General features: G+C 30.6%; 1 protein-coding gene across 1 annotated transcript in view; it reads left to right on the forward strand.

Annotated features, from left to right (window-relative positions):
- Positions 1 to 9898, forward strand: part of LOC149531522 (transcription factor bHLH118-like) — a 29218-nt gene extending 19320 nt beyond the window's left edge. The window contains exon 4 of the mRNA XM_089810087.1: positions 9555 to 9898. The gene's annotated coding sequence lies outside the window, so the exon portion shown is untranslated. The remainder of the gene's footprint in view (positions 1 to 9554) is intronic.
- The last annotated feature ends 7025 nt before the right edge of the window (positions 9899 to 16923 follow it).

Consider the following 16923-nt stretch of genomic DNA (forward strand, 5'->3'; position numbering starts at 1 on the left):
TGCAAGAAGCACTGGAAAGAAAGAAGAATCAAGAGATACTTAGAAAAGAGTATAAACTAAGGCAAGCACTTTATGAGATCAAAGACAAATTTTTAGATGTTTTTAGCTTGCAAACACTTGATGAATCAAAACCCATATTAGAAAAACTATAATAAATTGTTGAACAAGTGACTAATGAAGACAAGGAAACCAATGGTATACTCATGGAATTGTCTGAAAAGAAATTTTAAGGGAAATTCAATGAGAAGATATCTAGTGGAATAGCACTATCTAAAGTTGAGTTGACCAGCAAAATTGAAAAAGTGAAGAAAGTACTTAAGAACATATTCTCATTGTACAAAAAATTGTGTGATCCTACACTCTTTGCACAAGAAACGAGCCACATAATTTTGAGTCTAGAAAGAAACTTGAAAATTTTAGGTATGCAATTACCCCATAATCCAGCTCAAAGTGAGAAGCACTTTCATTCGACGCTTCATACACAAAATCAACTAGCTATGTTAACAGTAGAAGAGGCTAACATAAGAGCCAAGTTGACTAATATACAATCCTCCCTTACCCCCAATATGGAAATAGCATATGCAGAAATAGTGTTAAAGAAAGACCCCAATCTTTCAACATTGGATAGACTAGTTCATCTTGTAGGAGAGACAATCATCCAAATAAAATATTTAGATGTTGCATTAGACAATTGGGATGTTCCTTTAAAGATCATAATGGAAGTCCACAAGAATTTCTTGGCCAAATACACAATCAGTGTATAGACCCTTTGACATTGGTGTCAAAAATGGGGAGAAATATTAGCAAAGATAAAGGGGGAGACAAATATGAAAGGGGGAGATAATAAAGAGATAACAAAGAAAAATAAAGGGGAGAGCAAGAAAAGAGGAAGCAATTAGAAAAAGAGGAGAAACATAGTATATCAAATAGAAATAGTGTCATAAATTTTGAAGACAAAGAGTATCAGCATGAAGCAAATCTACTCAGAAAAGATAAGAAATTTTGGATATAGAATGGGCACATTAACTTGGGGGGAGTCACAAAATCTTGAGGTATATTAGTCTATTACAGAGTTTTGAAAATTTTGAAGTCTTGTATAAATATGCCAAACTATATGTATATCACACTCAAGGAAATTAGATTTGTTATGTATAGTTAAGTGTTTTTGACACTCATGTCAAAGGGGGATATTGTTGATCTACGATTGGTTTTGACAATTGAGTGTCAACACACTTAAGATAGTCACTAAGTTCATGCCGAGCTAGTAACAAATTCGAAGTATAATATATATAAATTCCAAGTTGCAATGAGTGCCGAGTCACTCATGTGTTGAGCAGTTCATGTGTTGAGTGAACAATCAAGCGCTGAGCAAGATAGAATTATAGTAAGTGTCGGGCATTAGTATTATCAAGTGCTGAGTAACATAGAATGAACCTAGTTGTTTGTGATGGCACAAACAACTATGTAAACCATTTTTGATCTGACATATTGATAGATCTTGAAGCTTTAAAGGTAAGATCGAATCTATTTGGATGCCCTATACGATCAACATGAAAACAATTAGAAGAATGGAAGGAATTAAGTGGGAAAATCAATGAATCTCAGTCATAGATTCATACCTAACCCTAAGCCACCAAAGTATTTTTAAAGGAAGACAAAGCTCCATAATTTAGTATGTATGTGTGTGTATGTGAGGAAGTGATAAGAATTGAAGGAAGTGAAAGGGGTGAATTGATAGTAAACATTCAAGGTGACTTAGAAGTGTGAAAGAATTGCAGAATCAATTTGCAGAACAAAGGAGAAGCTATACAATATTGATATAATAGATCAAGAGGATCAAGATGGATAGGATTGCGATTTGAAATCAATAAGACAAAGTTGTAAGTGTATTAGATCAAACATTCTACTGTTACTTTCTAACAATTATATCAGCAGGGTAAAATTCTTTGGACTAAGGTTGATTTAATAGTCATTGTAAAATCCTTTAATAGGGTGACATTCCTAGTGAGTGTTCTAAAGTCATTTAGCAAGGCACACTTTTAACACAGTGTTAAAATCCTTTAATAAGGTAGGATCTAACAATCCTTTGTAAGCTTTTAATAGGGTAGGCCTTTCATAGGGAAGATCATGAAAATGGTCAAACTATGTAACCTTAACTGGTGAACTTTATTGTTGCAGTATTGAAAAATTGTAGGTATCATCCCAACCCTATCTTTACCTTCTCATTGGAGGGTTTCTAGGTAATCATATCTGGTGTCAAGTGTTTATATGGATGCGTTTACTTTACATGTTATTTCATTATGTTAATGCATGCATTGTTTTAAGTTAAAAGTTTTATTGGTTAAAGATTAGTGATTTTGATTCATTGGTAAAAGATTAGTGTTTCTTTTTGACAATATTATATCTTTTCAAGGTATCTACAACTAGTTTAGCTCATTTCTCACTATTTTTAGCCATACTTGGGATCTCTAAAAATAATCTAGTGGAAAATTAAATAATTACAACATATTGTCTTGATAAATAAATACTTAAAATTGATCTCAAAATGAAAATCTATTTTGGACCAAATCTAGAAAAGTTATATTCAACTTTTTAATTAGTTGTCTCACTTAAAGAAAAAGGTAACCAAATTGAATCTCTATGTCAAGAGATTCAATTTTCTAATCTTGCAACAAAGTCCAAAATACCCTTTGAAGAAAGAGATAAAGGATGATGAATTCGTAATATACATATCTTCAATTTCTTGATTGTCAATATACTTATTTTATAGTCATCTCTATAGATATATTTTCATATCAAAATTTATATTTATTAATTAAAAATTATTGTTTAAGATAAATGTCTCTTAACCCTATGTCAATGTATTATATTAGGGTGGGAATGCATTTCATTTTAAAACCAATGATACATGCGTTCCTATTCCAAAAATCTTCTTATATGAAATTAATTTATCCTTTGTTAATTTCTAGATCAAACCATACATTTATAGATGTAAATTAAAACCAATGTTACATGCCTTATGACTATATGAAAGTGGGAGGATATGACTATAAAAGATTATACCAAGAAGTTTTACAAGTTAACTATTTAGTTTGGACATAGAGAGCTTTCTAAGGAAAAGGTGGCTAGGTATATTAATGATTTGAGATTCAATATTCAAGATGTAATTGACATGTTGAAGATTAATTAAGTTGATGATGCTTATCCATATACTCTAAAGGAAAAAGATAAGTTTAATATGAGACATTAACGTAATTCACGAGGAAATGAGAAGTAGGAATACTTAGTGAAATGTAAATCAATTACTGAAGATGAATTGAATCATGTTGAACTAAAGAAAATAATAGGTAGAGATGGATTTAAAGGTACTTGTTATAATTATAGGGAAGGAGGACATATATCTTTCGAATTCCTCCGTCGTGATGGTAAGGTAGGTAATAGAAGAGTTATTGTGGAGAATGAGAATCATGACTCCAAAAATGAGCCCAAGGTGGGAGAGGACTTGATGGTTCAATGAATATTGTCTGGTAAGAAGGTGTTGGAATCTTGTTAGAGAAGAAATTTGTTTAGGACTCAGTGCAAATCTTCAGTAAAATGCTGGAATATAATTGTAGATAGTGACAGTACTGATAACCTTGTTTTTGAGAAGATAGTTTAAAAACTTGGTTTGAAGACAGTAAGACATCCTTGTCCTTATAAGATCAATAGGTTGCACGATAAGCATGCTTTGGAGCTGAGGGGGCAGTGTCTTGTTAATTTTTAGAATGGACAGTATGTGCATTAATTGTTGTGTGATATTATGGACATGATTAGTGATTTCTCAAGTTTACTTTGATCTTCTTAACTTGACTTTGATGCCACGTAAATGCACTGGTAAACTTAGTAGAAGACTATTATTTTGAATTTTAGAAGTCCAATCTGATTGTTTTATCTTACATATATCAGCGATCACAATGCAATTAGAATGTTAGAACTTGATATTGAAATTCTAAAGATAATGTTTATCTTTCTTCTGATATCCAATGCAGAGATAATACCATTTATTGTTTTCGATGGAAAAGTCTCTTGCAATGTTAATCGTGTGTATATATATATATATATATATATATATATATATATATATATATATATATATATATATATATATATATATATATATATATATATATATATATATCCCTACGAACGGGTAGACATGCCTATTCGATTAACAAGACATGATGGCACATTATAATTTGTTTTCAAGAGCGCCGATCATAATCGGGTGTTTTCAGTTAACTACATATAACACAATTCTCATTAGTGTTTGTTGTGCGAACAAGACCAGATCGATTAATAAGAAACATATAAATATAAACAATGCTACATTGATATGCAAGAGTTAATGGAAGGTTTCATACTTGTCAAAGATACAAGCAGTAGAATCGCTGAAGGATAGTCAATTTAGATTCTAAATATAACTGTATATGTATACATGCATAACAGTGAACTGATTCACATGTGTACATACTCATCCTTCCAGACTGACCAACGCTATCACATTTAACATCATATGATAGTTTTTCAAGAACGCATTTACAATATGGTTGGTACAAAGATATTTTTCTACCATGTTTTAGTGAAATTCATTGTGGTGATGCATAGTTGGAAATATTTCCTTTTACTAAATTAATATTTTTCTTAATTTTCTTTTTATGGACACCCGCACTTCGGTTTCAAAGCTCCTATGAGATGCTCCTAATCATCCCAATTCTAATCACAATCATGACAAAAGTTTCCTTTTACATTATATCATATTGAAGAGCAATAAATTTTTTGATGATATAGAACAGACGTCAAATGATTCTCCAGTTGTCGGTTGTTCTATTGCTGTATCCTCCTGTAAAGTTGCTGCTCACCATGTTCCGATTCATTAAATTTCTTTTGGTAAATGCTATGCTAACAATTTTTGATTGTCGAGGGGTTTTTGCTTCACTTTTTGCTTCGAAGATAATATTGGTTGGATTATTGTTCAAATAAGATGGAAAAAATTAGAATTAACGATGATTTTTATGGTCTATTTTGTAGCTCAGACCTTATTATTGTTCTGTTTTGATAACTTAACAGTTTGCTATTTGTTTTTTAAATGGACCCAGTCAAAAGCTCACTCATGTTAATTAAAGCCACTAATATGATCTAAGTGATCCCTAACCCAATTTTTCAGTTCAGAATGTTTGAGCTTTCTAGATAGAACGTTGTATTGAAAAGAAAATCAAGTATTTAAGAATAAACTAATTGAGGAATGGTTCGCGACATTCAATGTGACTGTCTAATTTGATTGTGAAACGTTAATTTTTTTTCTTGAAATGACCCTTACCTATCCCGTACTTAAATAGAGACAATTTTACGTTTAAGAAGTTAATGATATCTTTAGAAACATATTCTTATTAAATAAATGTATCAACATTTTAAAAATACGAACAATGTATTAAAATTTAAAATAAAAAAATTTATTTACAAATTTGCTATGAATTTTTTCTATTTTATCATGGAACAAATGAATTTAAAAATAAAATAAATTTTTTTTGCATATATAATAACATGGATGATTTAAATTTACTGAGATCTATTAGATTTCCACAATCTATGTTAATGCTTTCAAATTTTTAGATTTGATTGTGTATATTTTTTTACATTTTGGATCATGCTACATGATCCATTATCATGATGCTAGAGAGAAAAGAACATAGATCATATAGTTAGATCATATAGTAATCTGAAATGTTGATGTAAAAACTGTCAAAAAACTATACACAATCAAATTCAGAAATTTAAAAGCTTTAAATTTACTGTCAATTCTAAGTTGTGGCTTGCGTCATTCTTTCAGACTTTCATTATAAATTTAGATCAAATTTTGTACGTGGACATGTTCAGTCGTTGAAAGGTCAATTTCTGCAATGTGGAATTCTGCGCAAATTATTAGGGATTAAGGTTGTGGGTGTTATGCATTTACTAGTACCTTGCTGTCAATACACTAAATCGAATCACTCACTCTCTTTTGTGTTCCCATCTCCGAGGACCAATGTTTGTTGAGAGTCGTCAGTATATGAGACCGGAAATGATGTTTTCTTATTTTCTCCAAGCTGTAAACCATGGCCGCCAGTATTGCTTTTCGTGTTTTCTTTCGGAAGAAAGCAACACAATAAGACTAAAGTTATGAATAGATAGTTGATCTAGACCTATGAAGTATACAACTGAAAACGAACTATGTTTTGTCGAAGTAACTCTAAATTAATGGGCCATTTGTATTTTGTAATTTAATATTTTTGGATTTCGTTCCTTGTAAAATCTATTTTTATCTTAATCTAAAATAACCTCTAAATCAATAGTCTTGTCTGGTCTGTAGAGAACTCCTTTTTTAACTCTGCACTCTGAAATCTGTCTAATTAAAGCTTCAAAGCTTTAAAATAATAGTTTGGTCTGTTGGTGAATACGAGGTTCACTTTGCTTTTTTTTTTTTTTGAAGAATTTTAAATAGTGAACAGTAAGTACATGTTATTCACGGACCTATATCTTATGATGTGTTGATTGTTTGACGTGATTTGTGAAAGTAGATATGTATGGTCAATTTTTTATAGTTATTAATAATGTTTTGTTCGACTTATTACATTAATTAGGTTAGTTTTTAATAAGAGGAATGTTAGACCTGTTAGATTAATGTAATAAGGAGGGAATGTTAGATTTATTACATTAATTAGGTTAGTTTTTAAGTTTAGTTTAAATAAATAAATTAGTTAAATATATAGTTGTTGGAAAGTTATTCCCGTAAAATAAGGCTATATAAAGATGCTCAGAAATCAATGTAAATAATATTAAGTAGCATTTTCTATCAAGAGCGGGTTGATCAATGGGCAGAAGAGTGCTTTTAATAGATTTTGGATGACCAGATCCTATTTTTTGTGAATAAAATAGGAGGTTGGAGGATTTTTATCATCTAGAGCTAGCTTCTCGCTCAAAGATGGTTATTGCATGTGAAGCAACTATTCGTGTCCCTGTAAAGCAGGGCTTGACAGATTCATCCCTTAAGAGAAGAGGGGACTTGATAGATTTGTGTCCCTAAAGAAACAAGGGGACTTGGTTGCATGATTGTCCTTCTATGAAGTGAGGGGGGCAAGATTTGAAGAATGACATTAGAGACACTGCAAGGAGATGTCAACTTTCAGAGGAAAGGCTTCCATGACATATTAGTGGTGATTGTTTCTACGACACTTAAGGAGGCGTTAGACACACTCGAAGGAGATGTGGACTTTCGAAGGAAAGGCGTCTCATGTGCAGCACTAGAGGAGGCATTAGGAACACTCCATGGAGATTTGAAATTTCGGAGGAACTATGTCTCATTGTGTAAGGGGGGTGGAAACAATGTTATTATGAGGACAACTTCAGGATTTGCAGTTTGAAGTTGGGATATGAGGGCAACTTCAGGATTATGATTTGCAATCTGAAGTTGCAGAGAGAAAATATACTTTCAAAGATTGGTGAAGGAGCTTCATCAAAGTTTCTAGAGGAATAATATTGGTGAAGCTTTTCACTTTTATTGGATTAATGTAATAAGGGGGGAAATGTTGGACTTATTACATTAATTAGGTTAGTTTCTAATAAGGGGGAATGTTAGATTTATTACATAATTTAGGTTAGCTTCTAAGTTTAGTTTAAATAAATAAATTAGTTAAATATATAGTTGATAAGTAGGAGATAATTTCCACAACAAGTCAAATTGTGATATTGCTATCAGGATTTAACTGTGTCATTTTTGAGTCAAACTCATTGACCCATGTTTCATTAGTAGTGATTCAACATGAATCCATCTCTCACAAGAATAAATGGAACACTTAGCACTCATTGGATCTAGGTGATGCTCATAGGGGTGAAGCACTAGGACTTCCCGAGAGGTCACCCATCCCAGTACTACTCCAGCTTGAGTGTGCTTAACTACAGAGTTTCCTCCATGGTTAAACCCAAAGCTTGCAACCCCATTTGCAAAACCTTCAGCAAGTGTTGTGCCTTATGAATCATTCATTATAAAGCCCCTTAAGCTCATCAATTGATAAGTAGGAGATAATTTCCACAACAAGTCAAATTGTGATATTGCTATCAGGATTTAGCTGTGTCATTTTTGAGTCAAACTCATTGACCCATGTTTCATGAGTAGTGATTCAACATGAATCCATCTCTCATAAGAATAAATGGAACGCTTAGCACTCATTGGATCTAGGTGATGGTCACAGGGGTGAAGCACTAGGACTTCCTAGGAGGTCACCCATCCCAGTACTACTCCAGCTTGAGTGCACTTAACTATGGAGTTTCCTCCATGGTTAAACCCAAAGCTTGCAACCCCATTTGCAAAACCTTCACCAAGTGTTGTGCCTTATGAATCATTCATTATAAAGCCCCTTAAGTTCATCAATTGATAAGTAGGAGATAATTTCTTGTAAGTAACTGGAATGTTATTCCTGTAAGTAGCTTTTGTAAGAGAAAATAATGTTGTATAAAGATGCTCAGACATCGATCTCTATGTATCCAGATGTATAAGAAAATCCGAATCAATAAAATCAACATTTTATATTTTAACTCTTTCATGTTTAACATTGTAAGTATTGAGTAAAACGTTCAAAAATATTATTATTAACTTATTGTATGATAGCTTTTGAAATGATTTTTTTTTCAATTAGATGTTAGTAAAAAGGAAGATTTGTATTTTTTGTTTGTGTCAATCAAGTTTTTGCTTTGTTTAAGTTTTAATATTTATTTTGTAAAATTTTAGTTACATATTATATAGATGAAAAAAATTTATGCCAGTATTATATATATGTGTATATATGTACATGTGTATATGTATATGTATACATGCATGGGCTTAGAGAGACTAACTTAAACTATATATTTTGATTATTATATTTTAATTTTTTGAACTTTAAACTAAATAAACAGAGAATTTTTTTTTAAATCAATAATAAATCTAAAAGAATATTTAATATTTTATTATACTTGAATTGTTTTTTTTTATTAAAATGAGTGCAGAAAGAACACACTACATTATAATTCTAAATCAAAATAAAACAACCAAAATACTTATAAGGAAACTAATGATGAGAATAGAAAAAATTTAAAATAGCCTTTTTTTTAAAAGGAAACATTCCAATTACATCCATACACATAGAGATCATAGACTAGACAATCCAAAACAATCAATAGAAGAAGAAGAAAAAAAACAAGTTCATTCTTATCAACTAGTTGTAAAAACAATTGGTTTGAAAGTAAATCTTTAGAAATTATTAATGTAACAATGGTTTTTTAAATGCCAAGATGAATGATTAATAGTCTTGTCCTAATAGCCTTGATATGTTGAAGTATTTTGAAAATTCTAAAACCTACTTTGTATACGAGAGGGGAATAAGTTGTTGATTGCTATGTTGATTGTGAGACTAAACAAGCTTATATCTATTGGTGGAAAAAAAAAATTCAATAGTTTAATTTTTTTTATCTCACATACCCTATTGGTGTGGATCCTTGTACAGGATGATTTATTACAACCACTTCATTGGGAATTGAAATTTGAGGTTTTAGATCTTCTAATGAGATGTAAAGGTAAGATGTCCAAGTGTTGAATTTATTGACATATATTAATTGTCAATTTGTTTACTTTAAAAAAATTGTTATAGGATGATTATTTAAGCATTGTTAATTATGTCAAAGGTATTTTAAAAATATGATAGATGATTAATAGTCTTATTTGTACTTAGGCTAAGTACTATTGTGTCACATTTTGGATTACTCATTAACTATTTACTAAATGAGTTACTATTGTACATATTTTTTTTATAAATATTATATTTGTGAAATATACGTAGGATTTTCTAAACTATGTAATTTATATAATATTTTTCTAGCTTTTGATTGGATGAATGAATTAGAGTCATCTAGGAAGATTTGTGTTGGAATATATTTTAAAGAAAATTATTTGAATTTGTTTCCAAAAAATAAGGTGTTAGTAAAAAGGAAGATGTGTATTTTTTGTTTATGTAAATCAAGTTTTTGCATTGTTTAAGTTTTAATATTTATTTTGTAAAATGTTATTTACACATTATATAGATGCAAATTAAATTATTGATATGCACATTAGATCATTAATATTTACATAGTTGAACGATGACGATTATGTAGAATTCAAAGAGTCAAGATGACTCTTTAATTGTGCATTTCAAGTTCATATATTTCAAATGCTAGATGTCTAAAAAATCCTAGATATGAAAATTATGCTAGTATTATATATATGTGTATATATGTGCATGTGTATATGCATTTTTAGTTCTCGAACTCTAAAATAAATAAATAGACAATTTTTTTTGAAATCAATAATAAAATCTAAGACAATATTTAATATTTTATTATACTTGAATTTATTATTTTTTGTTAAAATGACTACAGAAAGACCCCACGACATTATAATTCTAAATCAAAATAAAACAACCAAAAGAGAACTAATGATAAGAAAAGAAAAAAATTGAAATAGCTTTATTTTAAAGAAAAAATCCAATTACATCTATACACATAGACATCATAGACTAGACAATCTAAAACAATCAATAAGAAAAGAAAAAAGACAAGTTCAATCTTATTAACTAGTTATAAAAACAATTGGTCGGAAAGTAATTCTTTAGAAATTATTAATGTAACAAGGGTTTTCAAAATGCCAAGATGAATGATTATTAGTCTTATCCTAATAGCCTTCATATGCTGAAGTATTTTGAAAGTTCTAAAATCTACTTTGTATATGAGAGGGGAATAAGTTGTTGATTGCTATGTTAACTATGAGACTAAACAGGCTAATAACTATTGGTGGAAAAAATAAAATTCAATAGGTTAAAAAATTTATCTCACATACTCTATTGGCATGGATCCTTGTATAGTGATGATTTATTACAACCACTTCATTGGGAATTGAAATTTGAGCTTTTAGATCTTCTAATGAGATGTAAAGGTAAGATGTCCAAGTGTTGAATTTATTGAGATATATTAATTGCCAATTTATTTAATTAAAAAAAATTGTTATAAGATGATTATTTAAGCATTATTAATTATGTCAAAGGTATTTTAAAAATATGATAGATGATTAATAGTTTTATTTGTACTTAGGCTAAGTGCTATTGTGTCAATTTTTGGATTACTCATTAACTATTTATTAAATGAATTACTATTGTACATATTTTTTATAAATATTATGTTTGTGAAATATATGTAGAATTTTCTAAACTATGTAATTTATATAATATTTTTCTAACTTTTGATTGGATGAATGAATTAGAGTCATCTAGGAAGATTTATGCTAGATATTATTTTTAAGTAAATCATTTGAATTTGTTTCCTTATCCATCATTACATTAAATTTCTTTTTTAAAACTTTAATTATTGTCTATGAATATTAAAATAAAAACAAATAAAATTAGATATTAAATGTTTAATCTAATTAGTTTTTCTAACTCTTAGTTGAGTGCTATTGTATTCAATTTTTATTAATTAGTAATATTGTGAAAAAAAATTATTCCACTTATATAATAAATATATAATATAATTACATCTAAATTTATATATAGAATTAAGACTAATACTATTAAACACAAGTACTATGCCACTGAGTGGCACTTGTTCTAGATGACCTTCATATGTTGGACAATTTTTAAATTTATAAAAGCTCTCATATATATCAAAAGGGGAATAAGGTTTCCAATTTCTTTTTGCTAAAGTTTTGGGGTTAACCAATATAAAACTTGTTTATGGGAAACAAATTAATAAATATTTGTAGTGGCTATAAATAGGATGATATTAGGCCTATTTAAGTTGTGGTCTTCTATGTAATTATTTTTTTATTACACTCTCTTTATTGAAAGCCAAATTTTAAATTATGTGTAAGGTTTATTACTCTATCATAATTTCAAGCCCTTTCATCAAATATTTTTTGGGTAGTTCATCTTGCACCCTTTCTTTATTTTTCATTTATAGGTTAGTTTCTTGATAGGGTAGTTAGTTGATGCTTATATTTTGTAATAATTTTCTTGGAACTAACCTCTAATTTTAAATCTTAAGTCTTAATTCTAATTTACTATTCATTTCACTAGTCATTTTAAGAAAAAATTGCACATATTAATGTAAGCTATGTTGGAGAAGGAGATTGTTGAAAACACATTGATACAAGTATGATAAAAATATGTTTCAAACATTGTTTTATCACTAATGTCAAATATATTTTATGATAGTAAGACAACTACTTATATGATTTAAGTACTATCACTTGTTTGATTGATGAAGAGGATTCAATAAATAAAAAATGTAACAAAAGCACCTAGAGGAAAGGTAGAGTTATTCTATACAAAGGAGTACAAGAATAGGCTAAGACAATGATATCATAGTGCATTGATATTCTACTTAAGGCTACAAACATTGGTTACACTAAGAAAGCTCAAAAGAATAAGTTAAACAATGTTTGTCTGCCAAGTTTGATGGAATGGATAGTAGGTGTCGACAAAAGTTAGTGTAAGCCAAGCAGAAAATTAGTTGGAGCCAAGTAAAAGTTTATTTTAGTGTATGCCGAGCAAAATAGTAGATGCCAAATAAATTTTAGTTGATGACAAGCACCAGTAAACTTTAGTTTATGTTGAGTGATTTTTTAGAGCATACTGAGCATCAGAAACAAGTTTATGTTGAGTGCCAGCATTATTAGAAAGATCATGAATTTGTTGGATCTAAGCTGACAAGTTTGTTTTCATGGATTGTGTGAACTAGCTAGAAGATAAGATTGATGAGCTACTGGCACAGAATTCATGGTAAACCATCTTGAGGCAAATTCAAAGAGGATTGAAGGAGAAGTTTAAAGAAGTGATATGGAATGAGGCATAGATTCATTGAATCCTACCTAATATGTGCTAACCCTAAAGTAGATGATAGAGAATGAATGACGAAAGATCTTAATTCTCTATTTATAGGGATGGTTGGTCACAACCAAGAGTTGTTATGTGTGAGAACCTAAGGAAGACAAGAAGTCAAGGGTATTGCTTCATCAAGTGACCCAAGTGAAGAGTCCGCATTGGCATGTTAAGCAAGAAGGCTTAAGGGTATGAATTCTTGAAGGGTGAACAAGCTATCATACCTAAAATGTGTGAAAGCCAAATAGAATGGAGGACTAAAACAAAGATCTATAATCTACCAATGGAGTTGTAAGTTGTTATTAGATCAAAGCCTGACAATTACTCTCTAATAATTGTATTATTCTAGGGTAAATCCTTTGGATTAAGGTTGACCTAATAGTCATTTGTAAATCCTTTAATCGGGTGACATTCCAAGTGAATGGTCTAAATTCCTCTAAGAAGAATCACTCCTAATAGGGTGATTGAAATCCTTTAATAGTGTCACATTTAACATTTTGTTCTGTAACTTTTAGCAAGGTTGGCCTTTCACAGGGCTTCACTTTAGAAGAGTGAAAAAGAGTAGCATGTTATTGGTGGTTTTTCCCAAATTGGATTTCCACGTAAATCATTGTGTCAAATGTGTTGCTGAATCTGTTATGTTTCATGTTTACATTTTTGCAAATTGATTTAATAGTAACCTACAAGTTCTAAGTGAATGAATAACCTTGTGGAGGCATGCATGATGATAAATATTTTATAGGTTCACTAAGCTGTGAAATGTTTTATTTATACATTTGGACCTTAGATAACTAATTCACCCTCACTCTCAGTTATTTTAAAGAATTCCAAAAATTGGTATCAGAGTCATCTACTTAAGAGGACTATTTTGAAGCTACTAGAAGCACACAGATCAAGATGTCAAAAAGAGATGTACCCAAGCTTAATAGAGATAAATTTCTTACATGAAAAAGTTTGATAAAGCTACACCTTGGAGGACTTGGAGATCATGTGCAATCTAACATTACTACTGAGCATGTTGATTCCGTTGGAGCCCTAACTACTAAGGATATGAAAAAGAAGAAAGAACACAACCAAAAAAATTTGGAGATTGCCTCTGCCCTAAGCTATGTTGAATTTGATGATATCAAAGGTTTTGATAGTGAAAAGAAAATGTGGGATTCTTTAACCACCATCTATGGAGGAGACAAGAATGTTCTAAGAGCCAAAGTTGAAAGTATCAAAGGTACATTTGATGATATAAGAATGTAAGAAGGTGAAAATATTGTTCAATATTGCTCGAGGATAAATGATGTTGTTAATTCAATAAGAGGAGCTACTAGTACAATAGTTGATGATATTGTACTAAGCAAAGTTTTAAGAACACTACTACCTATATATGCTATTAGAGTTTCTGCAATACAAGAACTGAGATGTATACTAGGGAATACTCTATCTCTTGAAGGTCTAGTAGGTAGATTCACTACTTTTCAACTATCTAACACAATTACAAACCTAAAAATATTGAATCTATTGAGATTACAAATGGAAAATGTATACTTCTGAGAGGAGGGGGAGTGAATCAGAAGTACTAAACTTTAACCTTTAAAAATTTTAACTTGAAAAAATTTCATGCATGAACATATAGAAATAACATGTTAAGAAAATACAAACACATAAAAAATTGACACTAGATATGATTACCCAGAAACCCTACAATAAGAAGGTAAAACTGGGGTGGGGATGACACCCATAATTCTTCACTACTGCAGCAATAAAGTTCACCTGTAAAGGTTACACATTTTGACCATTCTCATGATTTTCCTTGTAAAAAGCTTGCCCTGTTAAAGGCTTACAAGGGATTGTTAGATCCTACTTTGTTAAAGGATTTTAACACCCTGTTAGAAATGTGCCTAGCTAAAGGACTTTAGAGCATTCACCTGGAATGTCACCCTATTAAAGGCTTTATACAATGGTTGTTAAACCAACCTAAGTTAATAGGATTTCATTCTACTATAACGATTGTTAGAGAGTACAATAGAATGTTTGACCTAATACACTTACAACTAATGTTGTTGATTTTAGATCCCTATTCAGTTCATCTCAATCCTATCTGATCTAATATGAAAATGTTGTAACCTTGATCATCTATTTTGCTAACTAATTCTACAATGTTCTTCTTCTTCTAAGTCACCTTCAACCTAATCAATTCACCCCTTTCACTTCCTTCAAATCTTTGCTAGCATTACGTCCTTACATGCATTCTCTCTTACACTCTATAAATTATGAGACTTTTTCTCCCTTTAAAAGACTATGGTGGCTTAGGGTTAGATATGAATCTATTATTGAGATTCACTCAACTTTCCCACTCAATTCCTTCCATTTTTATGATTGGTTGCATGTAGATCGCATAGGGAATCCAAATAGATTTGATCTTATCTTGAAAGCTTTGAGATCTATCCATATGTCAGCTCAAAAATGGTTACATAGTTGTTTGTGTCATCACAAACAACTAGATCAATTCTATGCTACTCAACACTTAATAATTCTAATGCTTGGCACGTACTAAAATTTTGTTTGGCTTGACACTTGAACTTTCTTGGAATCTATTGTTCACTCGACACTTGAAACTTGCTCGACTCTGTCTATCTACTCAGCACCTATTGTTTACTTGACACATGAGTGACTCAACACACATTGCAACTTGGCATCTATATTATACTCGACATGAACTTAGACAATTTCTTAAGTGTGTTGACACTCAATTGTCAAAACAATCTGAGATCAACGATTCCCCGTTTCACATGAGTGGCAAAAACACTTAACTATATATGATGAATCCGATCTCCTCCAATATAGTATACATTTTGTTTGGAATATATACAGAACTTCAAAAAAAATTTAAAATTTTGTAAAGAACTATATATCTCAAAACTTTATAACTCCCCCTGAGTTAATGTGCCTTTTCTATATCCAAAGTCTCTATGAGTAGAGTGATTTTCCTCTGCTGATACTCCTTGTCTTTATTCTAAATTTTGATTCTTTATTTGATGCATCTTGTTATGCCCTATTTCCCAGTTTTTTCTCTCCCTCCCTCTATTCTTTGTTTGTTTTGTAACTCCCCCTTTCAATTGTCTCCCCTTGCATATATCTCCCTTCTTTTGATATTTTATTTCCCCCTTTTTTGACACTGATGTCAAAGGGTTTATACACTAAGTGTGTATTTGTCTAGGAAGTTCTTGTTTACTTCCATTACAATCTTGAGAGTAGCATCCCAGTTGTCTATTGCAACATCTACGAACTTGATTAGGATTGTTGTCTCTGCTACAAGGTGAACTTATAAGCCATCTAGTGTTGAAAGATTAGGATCTTTCTTCAATAGATTTTTTTCATAGGCTATTTCTTTCTATAATATCTCCATGTGAGTGGTTAGAGATGCTTGAATTTGAACTAATTTGGCTCTAGTATTAGCCTCTTTTGTTGTTAATATGGCTAGTTCCTTCTATGTGTGAAGTTTTGTATGAAAATGCTTCTCACTTTGAGCTGGATCTTTTGGAAATTGCATGCCTAATACTTTCAGATTTCTTTCCAAGCTCATTATTCTTTGGCTGGTTTCTTGTGTGAAGAGTTTGGGTCACACAATTTAGTGTACAGTGAGAATATATTCTCAAGTACCTTCTTCAATTTTTCTATCTTAGTAGTCAGCTCTATTTGTGATAGTGCTATCCCACTAGATATTTTCTCATTCGTCTTTCCTTGAAACTTCTACTTAGACCATTCCATGAATTCTACATTTGTCTCCTAGTCTCTTCATTGGTCACTTGTTCAACAATTTCTAATAGTTGTTCCAATATTGGCTTGGTTTCATCAGGTGCCTGCAAGCTGATTGCATCCAGAAAGATGTCTTTTATCTCAATTAGTGCTTGCTTTTGCATGTACTCTTTTTTGAGTATCTCTTGGTTTTTCTTTCTTTCCAATGTCTCTTGCA

This window comes from Cupressus sempervirens, chromosome 11 (assembly GCF_028749045.1).
Source record: "Cupressus sempervirens isolate cs-2001-9-10 chromosome 11, ASM2874904v1, whole genome shotgun sequence".
Lineage (NCBI taxonomy): Eukaryota > Viridiplantae > Streptophyta > Pinopsida > Cupressales > Cupressaceae > Cupressus > Cupressus sempervirens.